General features: G+C 45.4%; 1 protein-coding gene across 2 annotated transcripts in view; it reads right to left on the bottom strand.

Moving 5' to 3' along the window:
- The window catches only part of LOC136579800 (actin-binding protein WASF3-like), a 147,439-nt gene that overhangs the window by 60,158 nt on the left and 69,622 nt on the right, over window positions 1–17,659 (bottom strand). Inside the window, exon 1 of one of the 2 annotated variants that reach the window (XM_066579854.1) lies at window positions 15,017–15,102. The exons of the other annotated variant lie outside the window; for it this stretch is intronic. The gene's annotated coding sequence lies outside the window, so the exon portion shown is untranslated. Of the gene's footprint in view, window positions 1–15,016; window positions 15,103–17,659 lie in introns of those variants that run through there. 2 annotated transcript variants of the gene reach the window in all.

Below are 17,659 nucleotides of genomic sequence, written 5' to 3'. Positions count from 1 at the left end.
ATACATCTCTCTGCCTTGCAAAGTTCTGGCATAATATCTGGTCGAGTATTATTAAGGTCCATATTAAGTTTTTGCATTATAGTATTGCATAGAATTAGCACATGTATAAAAAGGAAAGACATACAGCAATATGTATACATATCCATATCTTCTACCTACATACACATATATTTCCCTCTCAAAAGTAAGAATGCTTTCAAAAATAGAAATGTTTATTTTTGTCAATTAACAAAATGCAAAGTGAATAAAAGAGAAATCTAAATCACATCAGTATTCAGTGTGACCGCCCTTTGACTTCAAACCAGCATCAGTTCTTCTAGGCACACCTGCAAACCATTTTTGAAGGAGGTTGTTCCAGATATCTTGGAGAACTAAGCACAAATCTTCTGTGCATGTAGGCTTGCTCAAATCCTTCTGTCTCCTCATGCAATCTCCGATGATGATGAGATCAGGTCTCTGTGGGGCCATATCATCACTTCCAGGACTCCTGATTCTTCTTTAAGCTGAGGATTATCTTAATGACATTGGCTGGATGTTTGGGGTGGTTGTCCTGCAGAATAAATTTGGAACCAATCAGACGCCTCCCTGAGGCCATTATATAATGGATAATTATCTGCCTGTATTTCTCAGTATTGAGGACACCATTAATCCTGACCAAATCCCCAACTCCAGTTGCTGAAAAGCCGCCCCACACTTGTAAGGAGCCTTCCCCATGCTTCACTGCTGCCTGCAGACAATCGTTATTGTACCGCTCTCCAGCCTTACAGTGAACAAACTGCCTTCTGTTAAAGCCAAATTCTTTAAATATTGACTCATCAATCCCAAGCACCTGCTGCTATTTTTCTGCATCCCAGTTCCCATGTCTTGCGCATAGTTGAGTCACTTGGCCTTATTTCTACGTCTAGGTATAGCTTTCTGGCTGCAGTTCTTCCATGAAGACCAATTCTGGCCACACTTCTCCAGACAGTGGATGATAAACCTGGGTCCCACTGGTTTCTGCCAGTTTTGAGCTGATGGCAATGCTGGGCATCTTCTGATATTGAAAGGAAATAAACATGATGTGTTTTTCCTCTGCTGCACTGAGTTTCCTGTGTCTACAGAGCTCAACGTTGCCATTTCATACATCTGACTATAATCCTGATTAACCAATTATTCCAAATAGGTGATAACGATCATCATTTCAATATGTAGGTTGAAACAGTCATTGACTGAAACAGAAACAGCTGTGTAGGAAGATTAAAACAGAGTGAGAAACAGCCATAATCTGCTACAAAGGTGAGGTTGCGGAAGACAGTTTCATGTTACATGTCATACACCATGGCAAGATTGAACACAGCAGCATGACGCAAGGTAGTTACTAAATCAGTAGCATCTGTCTCACACGAAGATTTCAGCAGACTGGAGCTTCAAGATGTGCTGTTTAAGCTCCTTGGAAGAAGCAGAAATAAATGGGCATCGTTGAAGACTGTGTGGCAGTAAAAGCGTGCCTCTGCTAGTTAATTGGAAGGCACCGGAGGAGTTTAATAAAAAAAGGTGGTGTGCCTCTCAGAACAAATCCCAGTCCTGTGAGGAGACAGGCTGTTGACAAGGGCCTGGTAGCAAGGGTGCTGTGTGATGCTTAGTTAGAGGCCAGATGGCCAGGTTCTTGTTTAACTGTCATGCATTGTGATATATGGTATACAGTATGAACATTGCTGTACTGAAGTAAACCAATGAATACTGGTGATGCCAGATTTTAAAGAGCAGTTACAGTGTGGAGTGTAACACTACACATCCTATGATGAAAAGATGGCAATCTGAGTATAACTAATTCCCAGCTTGTCCCTATAATATATATTCGGCAATATGTCTATTACATATTCTTAAATGAGTTTTCTAATTATTTCTTTGATAAAGCAATTCAAATTCTAGTGTTCTCTTGCTTTGTCATTTAGTTCCGATTCACGTTCTGTACAGATCCACGTATGAGGTTGAGGGTCATCTGATCCCATCTTTTCTTTTTTCAGTCTTGCTGAAAATTCATCACATGATCTTTCCAGGCTAGCCGTGTCGCCAATGTACATTTCATTATACCTAACGTTACATACATGGCTCAGCTCTTGTGCTGCTTCCAAACAGCATATGCGCAAGGAAAGCAGAGTGTTAGAGATGAGCGAGCATACTCGTTAAGGCGATTTACTTGACAGAGCATCGACTTTTTCGAGTACCTGCTGGCTCGAAGATTCGGGGGGGCTGCGGGGGGCGGTGCTGGGCAGCGGAGGGAAGCGGGTGGAGGGTGAGAGAGATCTCTCCCTCCAGATCCCCTCCGCAACCCCCCCGCTGACCCTGCGGCCTCCCGAATCTTCAGGGACGAGCCAGCAGGTACTCAAAAAAGGCGATGCTCTCTCGAGTAAACCGCCTTAATGAGTATGCTCGCTCATCTCTACAGAGTGTGCATGCGTATTCAGACAACTAATGTGAAGGGTCTCAAGTACCTGACATAAGCCACATGCAACATTACATACTGCACCAATGCCAAATAGCAGTGGGATGGAAGGGTAATGACAAAGATAATAGAGTAGGGATACTGGGTGGCTAATAAGAGAGTCAAGAATTGTACTGGGCTGGATTATGATGGGCTAGAAGTTGTAGTGGGTTGGGATGATTGCTTGACTTCTGACAGCTAGAGCCTGAGAAAACACAAATAACAGTTGGATCTTATTACTCTACCAGTTTCTAGAACACTTATCACCTACTTGTAAAATCTGAAAGTTAAAACCTGGTCACATCACCTTTAGCAGCAATGATTGAAGTTTACAGCTTGCTATAATTGGACATTAGAACTTCAGATCCTGTTAAAGGGAACCTGTCACCTCCCTACAGCATCAGGAACTAAGTTATGTAGGGGAGGAGGTGGAGACAGGCAGCCCGGTGATGTATTTTTAATACTTACCCGCTCCCTGGTTCCAGTGCTGTCACCCGCCGAAGATCGCGCAGCACAGAGGAATCCAACTATTTTCAGTCTCATGTACGTGCTCTTCAATATAAGTCTATGGAAGAGTGTGTGTATGGGATGCTGAAAAGAGTCAGACGTCTGTGTGCTGCGTGACCTTCACTACCGGAACCATGGAGCAGGGGATTATAAAAATAATTCACACGGCTGTCAAAAATGCCTCCTATCACTTCTGTGAAAACAATGGGAGAGGTGTTCAGAGGGAATGCCCAAAAGATAGGATGTGCCACAATTTTCCCCACATCTCGAAACACACAAAGTTCACGTGATTTTCCCGGCCGTGTGAAAGTGGCTTCAGAACGAGAATCCTGGGTGTTCAATGGGACTGCGGGAGATAGCCAAATACAGGCACTTGGCTATTTTCGGGGACACGTGGAACCTCCATTCTTGTGATAAGTGGTAGTCCCAGTGGTCAAACCCTGCCAATCAGATACTTATTCAGTGGCTAGGAGATAAGTTAGTTGTGTGGGATAACCCTGGACGTATATGACAGGCACTTATTAAAAGTGAATGCAGTTGACTGTGGTTTGTATTGATTGGGGGGGGGGGGGGGGGGGCGTGACTAACTGTTATAGGGGTATGTAAATGACAATTATATCAGGGTGCTGTGGATGGCACTTTTTTAGGGTACATATTACCAGAGTAATGCTACTGTGTTTTTGCATCCATGCATAAGCATCCACTTCATGCAAGCGTCCGTGTCTATGCTTGTGAATCACCCCCTTCCTCTGTGTAGCCCTTACAAGTATAGGAATATTTGCAAGATGGCAAGTGCTTTTTATATTAAACATTTTATTATTGGTTATAATTAGAGATGAGCGAGCATGCTCGCTAAGGCAAACTACTCGAGCGAGTAGTGTCTTATGCGAGTATCTGCCCGCTCGTCTCAAAAGATTCGGGTGCCGGCGGGGGAGAGCAGTGAGTTGCGGGAGTGAGCAGGGGGGGGGGGAGTGAGTGAGAGAGAGATCTCCCACCCCGTTCCTCCCCGCTCTCCCCCGCTGCTCCCCGCCCCCCGCCGGCACCCGAATCTTTAGAGATGAGCGGGCAGGTACTCGCATAAGGCACTACTCGCTCGAGTAGTTTGCCTTATCGAGTATGCTCACTCATCTCTAGTTATAATAACATAACAAAAGTAAGGCCAGTTTTATATCTGCGTTGGACCTCTGTTCAGAAGTTCAACCACAGATCCGGCTCAAAATACTGGAAGAAAAAGCGTTGCATACATTACTCTTTGATCTGTCCAAAGGCCGGGAACCTGAGCTGAAATGGAATGGATGCCATTATACTCAATGGGGTCCGTTCAGCGCTAAGACGGAGCAGTTCGGCCACAGGTATCCCCTTTCCTGCTCCCCAAATGGAGCAGGACAACAGAACCTCAGGCGGAATTGTGAAACCACCCTAACATTACACAAAATTGCAGCGTTATAAACAGAGAAGTTATTGGGACTCACGCGAAATTCATATAGGCAATCGTGTAGATTATGTTGTAGAGGACAGGAATCTCTTAACCCCTTTCCAATCCACTGTCTGACTTCTTCCTACATTCTGATTGAAGCGTGTACAGCTCCAATGTCAGAAGACGTCCGACAGGGAATTCTTACCGTCTATTGCCAGCCACTCTACTGACGGAGCCTCTCTGGAGCACACATACTGGCTTTAGCCAGCAGATGGCACCATTGTATAACAGCAAAAAGAGAGAACCTTTTAGGAAACCCTGAATCTAAAATTGGATTGCAGAGGGTTAATAGCAAGGGGGAAGGTCCAGAAGGACGCCGGGCATCACTTGAGAATCCTGGAGCAGATAAATAGATAGAGTTAATTAGAGGGGCTATGTGGATACTCAATTGAGTTGGTGGTCGTTGACTTCATCCCCAACCGGCAAGTGCTTTTTCATAGTACTACATGTGAAATCCAGGATACAGTAACAATATAACTGAAAAAATGTAGTTCAAGCCAAACATTAGCAGATATTATAGATTGACATTATTGTCTAGACATGTGGGAAGACTGCTCAGAAATAGATACTATTAAGAAAGTATTAAGAGATTGTATAACAGAACATTGAAGACATCGCTTCTCTCAGACGAGCTCCCTGCACATCTGTGTCTGCAACTCCTAACAGATGCTCTATGATAAAGATTTACACAACTCTATAAGGAGACCTACTTCTTCGGCCCATAGCCACTGATTATGTGACTAATACTCCATGCCAGTCATACACAGCCTTAGGGCTCTGCATCTGTGATGTAAGAGCTACACGAGTCAACCCGCTTACAAGTGATTATGTCACACTCTACAATATCTATATATACTGTAAGATAAAATATTTAGTAGCATATTGAGATAGTATGAATTCATCATTGTGCTGTTTTGCACCATTCACTTATAATGCATTGGACAGCAGCCAAAACAGAACACAATTTCCATCAAAGGTCTATGCATCTGTTACATGTGAGCCGGACGCCAAAACACCTCATCTGGATCAGATACAAGAGTTGTCCAAAATACAGATAAGTATAAACACAGTTTGAAACAAAACTATTAATACTATAACTAAAAATGGAGACAGGGAAATCTTATCCTATCACACTAATATGGGAAACCCCACCCCAGGTGATCACCCTGATAAGGACGCCCCACATCCGGAACCTGGGGGCTACCTAGACTGTCCCTAGGTGATTAAAAGGGGCTGACAACTGGCAGATGTTAACAGCAATAGTCACTAGGAAGCACATGTAAAAATACCAAGTAATCAGTATACTTACCTGGCAAAGAGTTACACCAGGAGGGCGTGGACCGGATCAGACTTCCACCATGCAGAGGAATAACTGGCACCCTCTGAGAGGAGGGGCTGGAATATAGGCACTACAATAAGGATTGACTGATCAGCTGGAAGAACCACCTTCTTGCAGGCTAATCAAACCCCACACATGCAAATGGATGTTCACTCACTGACACCTATGCTGTGGTCACAGCGCTTCTCCGCTCACAGGATTTAAATCGCAGCATGCTGCGATTCTCTGCAGTAAGCCTATTTGTCAGATAGGCTCAGCGCAGAGAGCTGTCAGCTCTCCCCTGCTCCCTGGCGACGGCTCCCGAGGCGGAGATCTGCCACGGGTTATCGCTACACCCGTAGATAGGAGGCCTAAGAGGTGCTGTTATTTCCGGCAAGTCTTCTTCCCTGAAGCTCCCCGGCAGGCTGGCTTGAAGTCTTCTGCCAGCACTTCCTGGATTGGTTCACGAGTGCCATGGCTCAGCCAATCAGAACTAGCACTCGATGTACCAATCACAGCCATTCAATTAATCGAACACTGGCTGTGATTGGCTGAGCCATGGCGCTGTTGAACAAATCACAGACAGCTCTTCCTGGAGGCGTGAATTTTGGCCCTTCAATTCAGGAAGGGGTGGCAGAAGACTTCTAGCAAGTGCCGGGTAGCTTCAGGAAAGAAGACGCGCCGGAGATGACAGCACTTCTTATATTTCAAGTCCCCCTCCCCCTCCCCAAATCCTTACACATGGTGCTACAAAGTCGTGCAACTTTGTAGCGCCACAAAATCACGGTATTGCTGCGAGAAAATGCAGTGATATCGTATGGACCACCGATGCAATATCACTGCGATTTTTCTTGCACTGATATTGTGTCGCCCGTGTGAAACAGGCCGTAGAGAAAGCCTTGCAGCAGTCATCTCACTCACATCACAGGCAGGATTACACTGCAAGGCAAACACCTATATGTACATAACATAGGATAGGATCTACCATACACTACAGGTGATAAGCTATGACTATCTACCCCCCCCCCACTCCCTGCAAAATGACCCCTGAACAGGTCACAGAACATGTCTAGAATAATCTCCCATACAAGTCAGTGGGTTCCCTTCTATCCATTGTGTCAATGGTCCATGGAGCTGCTGTAAAGCATCTCTTCAAATGCTCTAAACACTGTTAAATGTAGATCAGGCATGATAGCAGCTTCATACTCATGTATAGACAACAGAATAAGAAATTCAATCAGAAAGTAAAAACAAATTAGAAAAATGTAATATGTTTCTCCATCTGGTTTAAATTAATACAAAAAGATGTTGGTGATATAGTCCCTTTAAGGAGTAAGCCATCTGGTACATATGCGCCAAATTTTAGCTTGATTATGATAGCCTAGCGCAGAAAGTTTTCTTATCTTAACCCATTAAGAAACTTTTGTTCTCTTATATTAAAACACCAAAACCCATTGTAAAAAAATTCAAAGTGAAAAAAACCACCCTGATAGCCTGACACACCATGATACCACACAAGAAAACCCATCCACATATACAGTGTACAGAGAAACTCAAAGGAGTTTACAGCATCCGAGGAGCGGGCCCACAGCCTAGGAGACAGCGGGGTAGAGTTTGGGCTTTGTCACGGGGCTCTACCATCTCCCACCCCGAGGATAGCCCGGGACCTGTCCAAGGAACCGACGGCAGGCCTTTCAAAGGGATAACCCAATACGTGGTTTACCCTAAGTCCTTGTCACTCACAATGCCACCGTTCCATCCTCTGCGGTGAATCCATAAGGTGGTAATAAAGAGTCCAAGCACAGAGTTAACCTTTCAGAGCTAAACCGGGAACGGTCGGTAGAGCTCATTTACTTGAAGTTTAAAGGCCCATTTACACAGGACAAGTGTCGGGCAAATGATGCCCGACACTAATCCCTGTGTCTCCACGCTCCCGTGCTCCTGCACGGGAGCTGGCACAGCTGGTTGGTTCACGGAGCGGCTAGCAGGGGGGCGGGGCAGTGCAGGAGATTTCTCTCCTCTCGCTCCCTCGCCCCTCTCCATTGAGATAACACAACGGCCGTTCGCTATTGAACGGTGGCTATTAAAAACTGCATGATGAGTGCAGTGTGCGAGCCAGCTCTGGAGCACGGGAGCGCGGAGACACAGGGACGGGTGTCGGGCATCGTTTTCCCGACACTCGTCCTTGGTAAATGGGCCCTAACCCTTTCCAATCCACTGTCTGACCTCTGAAGACATTATGATTTAAGGCTGTACAGCTCCGATGTTGGAAGACATCCGTCGGGGTTCTCTTACTGTATATTGCCAGTGTCTCTGCTGTCTGAGCCTATCCAACATGTCACCTCATGCAGTACTGGCTTTAGCCGGCATATAGCGCCGTTGTATAACGGCAGAAAAAGAGTAAGCCCCCTAGGAAAACCAGAATACAAATTGGATTGGAAAGGGTTAAATTACAGTCCAAACAGATTACATCCACCATCAGGACACTTGTGCAGGAAAATTATTGGTGTGGCAGGGAGGCTATCCTGGATTGCTCCAGACGTTCCGCAGTCGAGTTATCTGTGTGACCTGGCTCCCGGCAAACTTCTCTCTCCCGGTACACACTCCCGTTTTAGGAAAAAAGGTTCTCGCATACTTGCAGGCTTCCAGGTCACTAGCATAAAGGCCTGGATAGATTGGGCCCAAGGCACACACAAGGCAATCGCTTAGCCTCATCCATCCAGGAGCTCCTTGTAGGACTAGGCACAAGTCTATCAGATCTCCCCAGACTAAGAACTGAGACCCAATTATACCCCTTGAAATCAGATATATATCACATGGTCACATGACACACCACAAGATACATTTTCCAGCCATAACCCAGACGCACTGGCGTAACTATAGGGGATGCACTTGCAGCCAGGTCAAGGAGCCTAAGAGGGCCCATAAGGCCTCTCTTCATATAGGGGGCCTAGCACTATGAATAAAGCATTATGGTTGGGAGCCTTGTTACTGGTTTTGCATTGGGTCCAAGGAGCTTCAAGTTACGCCTCTGTGTTAAGGCGTTAAGAGAAGTTGGGGGGCCCCGAGATAAACTTTTGCACCCGGGTCCCATGAGCCTTTAGCTATGCCCCTGTCAGACGTTAACCCATTCAGTGCTGCAGAGGTGCAATACACATCAAATTCACTCACATAGAAGACACTGACAATACATAGGCACAAGACAAATGCATTCATACTTATGGAGGGGCCTATTATTCTGGGCCACTACAGTTTTACTAGAATAACAAGTTATCCCTTATCCACAGGATATCCATAGGAGAGGGGATAACTTGCTGATCGGTGGAGGTCTCAGGTATTTCTGTCACTTCCATTGAAATGAATGGAGTACTGAGTGTCCAGTCTTCCATTCAGAGTCACAGCACTGCTGGGGAAGAAGCAACCCCCACAGTGGGACACATTCTCAAGATCAACAGGGGTCTCAGAAATGAGACCCCCAGTGATCAGCAAGTTGTCCCCTATCCTGCGGATAGAGGATAACTTGTTATTCTGATAAAACCTCTTAAACTAGATCTTGGAATTGGTAATGGGGCCAAAGGTTCCTGCATCACACTCCATAAAAAGGTATGTTTGTCTCTGGTGACATATTCTTAAGTCACACTGACATTTGAAGAAAAATTGCCTTTTTACATAACATCTATTATAAACCAAAAAAATGGAAGGAGATAACATAAAAAGTGCTTTATTTTCCATAGCAACTGTCAAAGTTCAACTTTTGATTATGTGGAACAGTTGTGAACAAGAAAGTAGAACTATTCAGTGCATTCTTTGGACAAGAAGTCTATGAAGTATTACTTAGTATGGATAATGCTTTTCCATCCCTGAGAACGTTTTGATACAAGGATTGCCAGCTTTAGACAACAATTCTTAATACGCCGTCCTGGGGTATATGGATGTAATAGAGGAGATCCCTTCTGTTAGACTGAGAATAGAAATGCTAAAAAGAGAGTTGGACCCGGATTCAGGTCTTATATAGCAGGGTTCCCCAACTCCAGTCCTCAGGGACCGCCAACAGGTCATGTTTTGAGGATTTCCTCTGTATTGCACAGGTGATGTAATTATTGTCGGTGCCTCAGACATTGCCACAGGTGTTCTTACCATCGGATACCCTGAAAACATGACCTGTTGGTGGTCCCTGAGGACTGGAGTTGGGGACCCCTGTTATATAGCACCCAATGAAACCAATGGCCATGGTGGATCACAGACAAGCCATAGTTTTCAATAGATTTTGACTCTGTGTAATGCACACTCTTCTGGCATGTAGCCTGCGTGGTCTGGGGAAGGCGAAGGCAGGCCTGTTGGATTCATCGCATCTACTTAACCCCTTAAGGACACGGCTAGAGATGAGTTAGTATACTCGCTAAAGGCAATTGCTCGAGCGAGCATTGTCTTTAGCGAGTACCTGCCCGCTCGAGACGGAAAGTTCGGGTGCTGGCGCGGGGGAGCGGTGAGTAGCGGCACCCAGTAGGAGGGAGCGAGGGGGAGAGAGGGAGAGAGAGATCTCCCCTCCGTTCCGCCCCGCTCTTCCCCGCAGCTCCCTGCCCGCTGCCGGCACCCGAGCCTCCTGTCTCGAGCGGGGGAGATACTCGCTAAAGACAATGTTCGCTCGAGCAATTGCCTTTAGCGAGTATGCTCGCTCATCTCTAGACACGGCCTATTTTGACCATAAGGACAGAGCAATTTTTGGGGGATTTTTCTCTCCACTTTTCAAAAGCCATAACTTTTCTATTTCTCCGTCAATATGGCCGTATGAGGGCTTGTTTTTTGCGTGGCAAACTATAGTTTTTATGGGTATCATTTTTGGATACAAATGATGAATTGTAAAACTTATACTTTTTTGGAGGCTAGGGAAAGAAAACACATCAATTCTGCCACTGCTTTTTTTTTACAGCATTAATCATGTAGCGTAAATGACATGATTCATTTCCTCTGGGAGCGGATGTGATTGAGACGATACCAAAATTCCAAAATTATTTTTCTAAGGTTTTTCTACTTTGGAACAATAAAAACCCTTTTTTGAAAATTGCTTTTTTTTTACATCATTGTATTCAATGTCCCATAACTTTTTATTTCTCTATGGATGGAGCTCTCTGAGGGTTTTTCTTCTGCATGAAGTTTTAATTGGTACCATTTTAGGGAACGTATGGCTTTTTGATCACTTTTATTAAAATTTTTAAGGCAAATTAACAAAATAAGCATGTTGTCTCCGTTTTTTTTATGGTTTTTGACATGCAGAACAAATAGTGTTTTCAATGTATTGTAAAGGCTGTTATGGATGTGATGTTACCAAATTTGTGGTTTTTATACCTTTTTTTTATACCAAAAAAAGAGAAAGTGAGGAAAAATTCGGTATATTGCTACTTTTTTATGTAGTCTTGTTTTTACAATATTTTCATTATTTACATTTTTTATGTTCCTGTAGAAAACTCGAACCATAAAATCTCCCTATGGACCATAAAAGCCCCTACCACTAAGATAATGCATTACAGTATTTCTTTACAGCTCACAGTGGCAGTCACAGACTATGGAATCTGTTGAGAGCCATTCATGTCCGACAATGACGGCTCCATCCCTGGCTTGCATTACATTTTTCTCTTTTTAAGACAGAACAGTAAAACAGAATACCTGATGCAGATGTGAATAGAGCCTTAAGGCACAGTCACTCTTGTGCCCGGGCTCCGATGTAATTTCTGTTGTTCAGCTCAATCCTTGGAGCTCAAGAGCGAAAATACCGTAACCGCCAATTCCGGCACATGGCGGATTCAAGTGATAGACAACAGGAGGCCATCCGGCTTACAGCATGCTGGCTGCACTACTCTATCCAGGCTTACCTGCTGGATCTGTGCTGCAGGCTCCAAATGGAGATTCCAGTGCAGATGTGAATAAAGTCTTAGGCAGGCGTCATACAGACGTAAACACATTTACACGTCTATTTGCGTATTGAGCGTTGCGTATTTGCACTTGCATGCGCGTGTTTTACTGTACTTTTTGCGCACACAAAAAACACACAACCATGTTCCCATTCATTGAAAATGAAGACTTTTAGGCGCCGTCTGCTCTATTTTGCCGCACTTCATCAACCATCACAATAGTGGGGTGTGCTAAAACCTGCTGCCGGAGGCAGGAACCTGCATCCGAAAACGGCGGTAAAATATCGGTGTGTGTGAGAGTGGCCTGAGTTTCATGGTAACTTTTTATTTCTGCATATACATTGCACATGAATAGGACAAATAGTGGGAGCTCATGTCCTGCTTATCTACCGTGTTTCCCAGAAAATAAGACACTGTCTTATATTAATTTTTGCCCCAAAAGAGGCACGGTCTCTTATTTTCGGGGGGTGGGGTGGCTTATACTCACCTGGTCCACGTCATCTCTGTCGGCGCTGCGGCAAACTGCAGTGTCCTCCGCTCTGACATCTCAGCTTCTTCCTGGTGACAGAGCTATGATTACCCCACCTCCAGCAAAGCGAGCGCTGTGATTGGAGCAAGCGCCAGCCAATCACAGCCGGCGCACGATGAGACAATAACAGCCACTCAGTGAATGGCATCACTGAATGGCTATGATTGGCTCATTGAGTGCCGGCTGTGATTGGCTGGTGCTCGATCCAATCACAGCGCTCGCTTTGCTGAAGGCGGGATATTCATAGCCCCATCACCAGAAAGAAGCTGAGATGTCAGAGCAGAGGTCCCTGCAGTTTGCTGCAGCAACCCCATCACGAGGCATCAGGACGCTGCGGACCAGGTGAGTATTGATTTTTTTTTTTAACTGCCGGTTAGCCAGGGCTTATGTTTGGTGGAGAGCTTATATTTCAAGCCTCCCCTGAAAACCTGAATAGGTCTTATTATTGAGGTAGGTCCTATTATTAGAGAAACACAGTAGCAGCTTAATTGACAGTATTTGTATCAATTTACAAATGCTCTCATTGCTGAAATGATACTTCTATTTACTATTGCAAAATACAGTGATTTAAAGCAATACATTGCCACTGACAGCTGCAAGAGCTATCCTGGTGCTACGAACATAGGTTGTGTTCCAAACTTATGTTAACCACTTTGTGACCATCAATTACCCAGTGACTACCGATGCATGATTAACAAGTACCAGTCAAAGCAAATCAGCAGATCATAGATACTACACTTTGCAATGCAGGACACAATGGCAAGCAGAATACCATTAAATGGACCTAACTTATGCTCAGCTAACAGCCTATGTGTGTATCATCACCCTTGTAATATACTTTCATTATTATTTTTTTTCGGCTTACCTCTAGAGATAAGCGAGCATACTCGCTAAGGACAAATACTCGAGCGAGCATTGTCCTTAGCGAGTACCTGCCTGCTCGGAAGAAAAGATTCGGGTGCCGGCGGGGGCGGGGAGCGGCGGGGGAGAGCAGGGGGAACGGAGGGGAGATCTCACTCTCCCTCTCTTCCCCTCACTCCTCCCTGCTCACTCCCGCAACTCACCTCTCACCCGCGCCGGCACCCGAATCTTTTCTTCTGAGCGGGCAGGTACTCGCTAAGGACAATACTCGCTCAAGTAATTGTCCTTAGCGAGTATGCTCGCTCATCTCTACTTACCTCTCAAAATAAAGTTTCAAGTGCCTGTCACTAAGGGTCTCCCTTCCAGCAGCTTTGCAATCCACTGCCTGTTGTTAGACATCTGCCTTCTCTAGAACAGGGACATAAGGACACTGCTAGTTACTAAATGCAACAGAATGGCAGGTGATTGGAGCAGGGCCATGCCAGGCAGCATGGAAAGTGTTGGAGAGGAAGTCCCAGCCAGTACAGTACTAGCAGAATGGCTGCTTAGGACACCCTCCACCTGTAAGCGGATTACAAGCAGCAGAAAAATAGGAAAATCTACATGGAAAACTGAATTCACAGAACTCAAACTGGATCAAGGCAGCAACAAAAAGTAGCAAAGTAGTAGCCAATAAAGACCTGAACCCTAGAGCAAGGAATGGGCCTTCAACCCCCCAGATGAATAGCGCACAGCATTGTACACTCACTGCAATACACACTGATAGCAGGGTACAGCATCTTAGACAGGTAATATTTGCATGCATCTGTCCCCCAGAATAAACTTTACTGGTCTGCCCAAGGCACCCCAGTCCAACACTGTGTAAACGTAATAAAAGGATGAACCCATCAAACCATGGATGACCAGTCAACATGAAACCAGTAGTTGTTTAGTATGACCAACCGCAACACATAATAACCGATATCATAAAGGTTCCATTTGTATCATCTATAAACTCTATATTCATCACTGTATAAAATTTCAGAAGGTCCAATTTCTGCTAAACCAAACATTTCGCTAATTAAAGCAAGTCCGAGACAATACCACTGAGATGGATGCCGTTACTGATCTGACACTGTGTCAGCATTATGGAAATCTCATAGTGTTAAATGGGACCTTGTGTTTTCGAGATTGCCAGGATCCACTTCAATCAGATGGAATGAAGTGTCCGACTCTAATCTTAATTCATTTTTACAAGGGAACACATGAGCCACAGGAGTGTTTAAAGATAACATGGAATCTCCCTTTAAATGGTATAACCATCCTAAGACTAGAAATCCTTTACAGGTGCAATCTATACATTATCCTTAGGGATGGTGGAATACTGTAGCATGGATCGATACATTGTGTGAGTAATGGAAGGCAAGTGTTCTGGAGGAAATAATGAAGTCAGCACTTCCAGCTAGGATGGGGTTAAATGCTTGTAGCCCATGTGATTATGAAATAAGGCAACAGGTAAAGTGCAGCCCACTAGTCATCAGTGCAATGAATGGATGGGCTGGAGGAATCAGTACATGACACTTGTATACAGATGAGATCAATGGCTGCCTGATTCCTATGTGAAGGGCTAATGCATGGAAGTAATCCTGAGAGTGCCACTACTGCAGTGTGGGCAGTGTGTGGGCTGTGTGCAGTGAGCAGGGCATAAACAAGGTGTCACTGCCTCATTACTCCCCCTCTTACCCTCCCCTTCCTGGTGCATTTCCCCAGCATCAGCAACATCCTCATCCCTGTCTAAGCTCGGAAACCACCGGTGATGAGTACCAGGGTCCTCCTACAGGTGCAGCCTGGCACAGTCCTGCATACATTGGCATGGTACCAGCCATAGAGTAATCTCTCATCATGGTAGTAAATCACACAGTACTGATCAGAGCATCACCACTAGTGCAATATGGGCATGATGCCCTCCTACCTGATGGAGCCATGGGTGTGCGGCTGGGCAGATCACATTGCCCCAAGCTGGAGAGGAGACACCGGAGCTGCTGCTGCTCCCTTCAGTCTGCAGTGCGGGCAACGCGCATGCGGAGCGCACAGGCTGTGCTGACATGCAGGCTGTGTGCCAGGGGAGGGAGGAGGGAGGAGGGAACATCTGTCCCGTAGTGATGGGAATTCGGGTTCTTTTTGGTGAACCGGATCATTCGGCTCAGCTCAGCAAAAAGAGTCGGTTCTTGTGGTTCTTCATTTAATACTAATGCTGTTCTGCCCTCCTCTCAGCTGTATGCCCCCCTCTGCTGATGGGCAGACCCTCCATGCAGCATCCTGACCCCTTTCACCATCCTTACTGCATGCACTGAGGACCTGTACCTGAATAGATCTGTATATATATATATATATATATATATATATATATATATATATATATATATATATGTTTTATCTGATTGGGGGCCACTTCTCTAAGAGCAAGTTACAGGCTCCAACCCTTTCACTGCTGGAGAGGTGACGTGCTCCGCATACAGAGGTGAAGCAGAGGGGACAATTAGGACTTTAAGAAGTATTCAATGTAATCATTCCACTGAGCCCTGTAGCATGTATAACACAAGTAGCAGGAGGGATGGGGCATATTATACACTGAGCTGAGAGATTTCCGACAGACGATTGCTCAGGGGCTTTCTGCAGTGACAGCAGGAAGGCAGGACGTTGGCTGTCATTTGCAGATTGGTGTGGGTCTTCCAAGTGCCGTCTATGGAAAGTAGCCAGTCAGTGTTTATTATATTCACTCCAGGTCATGAGTTGCATAGGGAAAAAAGAAATGTTTTCCAATTAGTAGATACTTTGGTGGGAGTATATTTTTTTTAAAAAAGGAAAAAACTCTTCTCTCAGGTATTACTTCCACGCTATAGCTCTGGTCACCCTGAGAACTTTCCCCTTCTGCGCTTCGGTGGCTCTGTTTACTTTCTCTGCAGCGGACACGTTTTTTTTACCCAAATGATGGCTGCAGCCAATAGAAAGTCCAGACAATGGAGGTTATTAGGTAAGTCCCGGAAATAGGTTACGGCTTCTACTATAGGGTCAGAAGATCTGTGATATCACAGGTCAGATGCCGTGACATCAGAGCACCAAAACGGTGCTCCAGTGTCATGGTAAGTATATTGATCACGGGGCACTACAGTGAATTGTAAATAGGCCCCTGACTGCTGGGACCTGTGGTATGCATAGGGTTAAATTTAGCTGCCCCATGCCTCACAACTCTTCTGCATGTACTGTTTTCTAGTGGTTACCCCTTCTCCTTTATCTCCCACTTCCTTAGCTGCCCTAATTGATATGATCCATTATCTGTCCAATAGCAGTGGTCTAGATGGGTGTGCCATGCCTGTGGCACTTCCTACCCAGTTATATGCTCAGACTGGCACCATGTTACCCGTCTTCACCCATAATCTTGGGTCCTGGAGGAATGGTTCCATGCTCTCCTGTGGAAGCATGTTAGAGGAGCTGCCGTGCGCTCTTGGGTTGCAGTGGAAGCGGCGGGCTGGCTGAGCCGCAAAGCTCAATTCCGCTCTTCCTGTGCCAAGTGTTTCAGTGGATGCAGCATCTCAGTCCATCCCAGTCTGCAGCCACCAGACATCCTCTGTTGTCCCACACCCCTACCCCCTTCCCCCTGCTGAAGCACTCATGACTCCTCCCCCTCTTCTGGCGCCATTATTTTGTAGGCACAGGGTTGGTGAAATTGTAAGGGAAGTTATGGCAGCAGAGATTTGGGGTTCCGAGCTTGCCAATAAGTTTGTTTTTGGATGGACAACTTGAGTTGCATCCACTGCATTAACAGGTAGTCATCTTCTTGTCTTTCGATTCTTAGCGTTTTATACCATCTGGTCTTGCGGTGCTTAGAATATAGTATCTGATTCAGGGCCTGCCATGTCATTGTCGATAATCTGGTGGAGGTCAACTGATGGAGTTGGTTCGGTCATTGGTGGCTAGCTGACACTTACATGGTAAGGTGTGGAATGAGTGAGTTGGCATGATGGGAGATCGGGATGTGGCTGGAAATAATGCGACTCATTTGGAGGTCACGATGGAGTACTTCCTTGGCATGGAAAGGATTGGGGTTAAAGGGGTTGTTGCACAGCAGTGGTTGGCAGATGTTTCCTCTTATTTTAAGCTAATGGGTAGAGCGAATGTTTCACATGAGTTTATTGTTTGGCAGGCGCTGAAGGGGTGGGAGCAGGAGTGCGTGTGCCCGTTTTTCATTCACTATTGTGCCAGTTGGGAGAAGTTGCCATGTTTATTTGCCTATCGGTGTATAAGAATAGCTTGTTTTCAGCTATGTGTGGTTTATATTTTTTTGGTGCCCTCTATATTAGTGAGTTGGTCCGCTTATTGAAGTACAAGGATGGTGAATTATGGCATACTGATTTATGGTTGGGGAACGTTTGTTCCACTATCTGCAGATTCAAAATCCATCAGTTGGCTCCCATTGTATGCTATTCAGGGCATGGTTTGCCCAGTCAAGTTGGTGGTGGATTTTTCTTCCATTAGGCAGGATGGGCCACTCAGCAGATGGAATGCCACCCTGGGGAAAGAAACCTAGGTTTCCGGAGCGTGGAAATTTTTTGAA

This window comes from Eleutherodactylus coqui, chromosome 10 (assembly GCF_035609145.1).
Source record: "Eleutherodactylus coqui strain aEleCoq1 chromosome 10, aEleCoq1.hap1, whole genome shotgun sequence".
NCBI classification, from domain to species: Eukaryota; Metazoa; Chordata; class Amphibia; order Anura; family Eleutherodactylidae; genus Eleutherodactylus; species Eleutherodactylus coqui.
The sequence above is the reverse complement of the archived record's forward strand: the minus strand, read 5'-3'. Positions and strand labels throughout refer to the sequence as shown.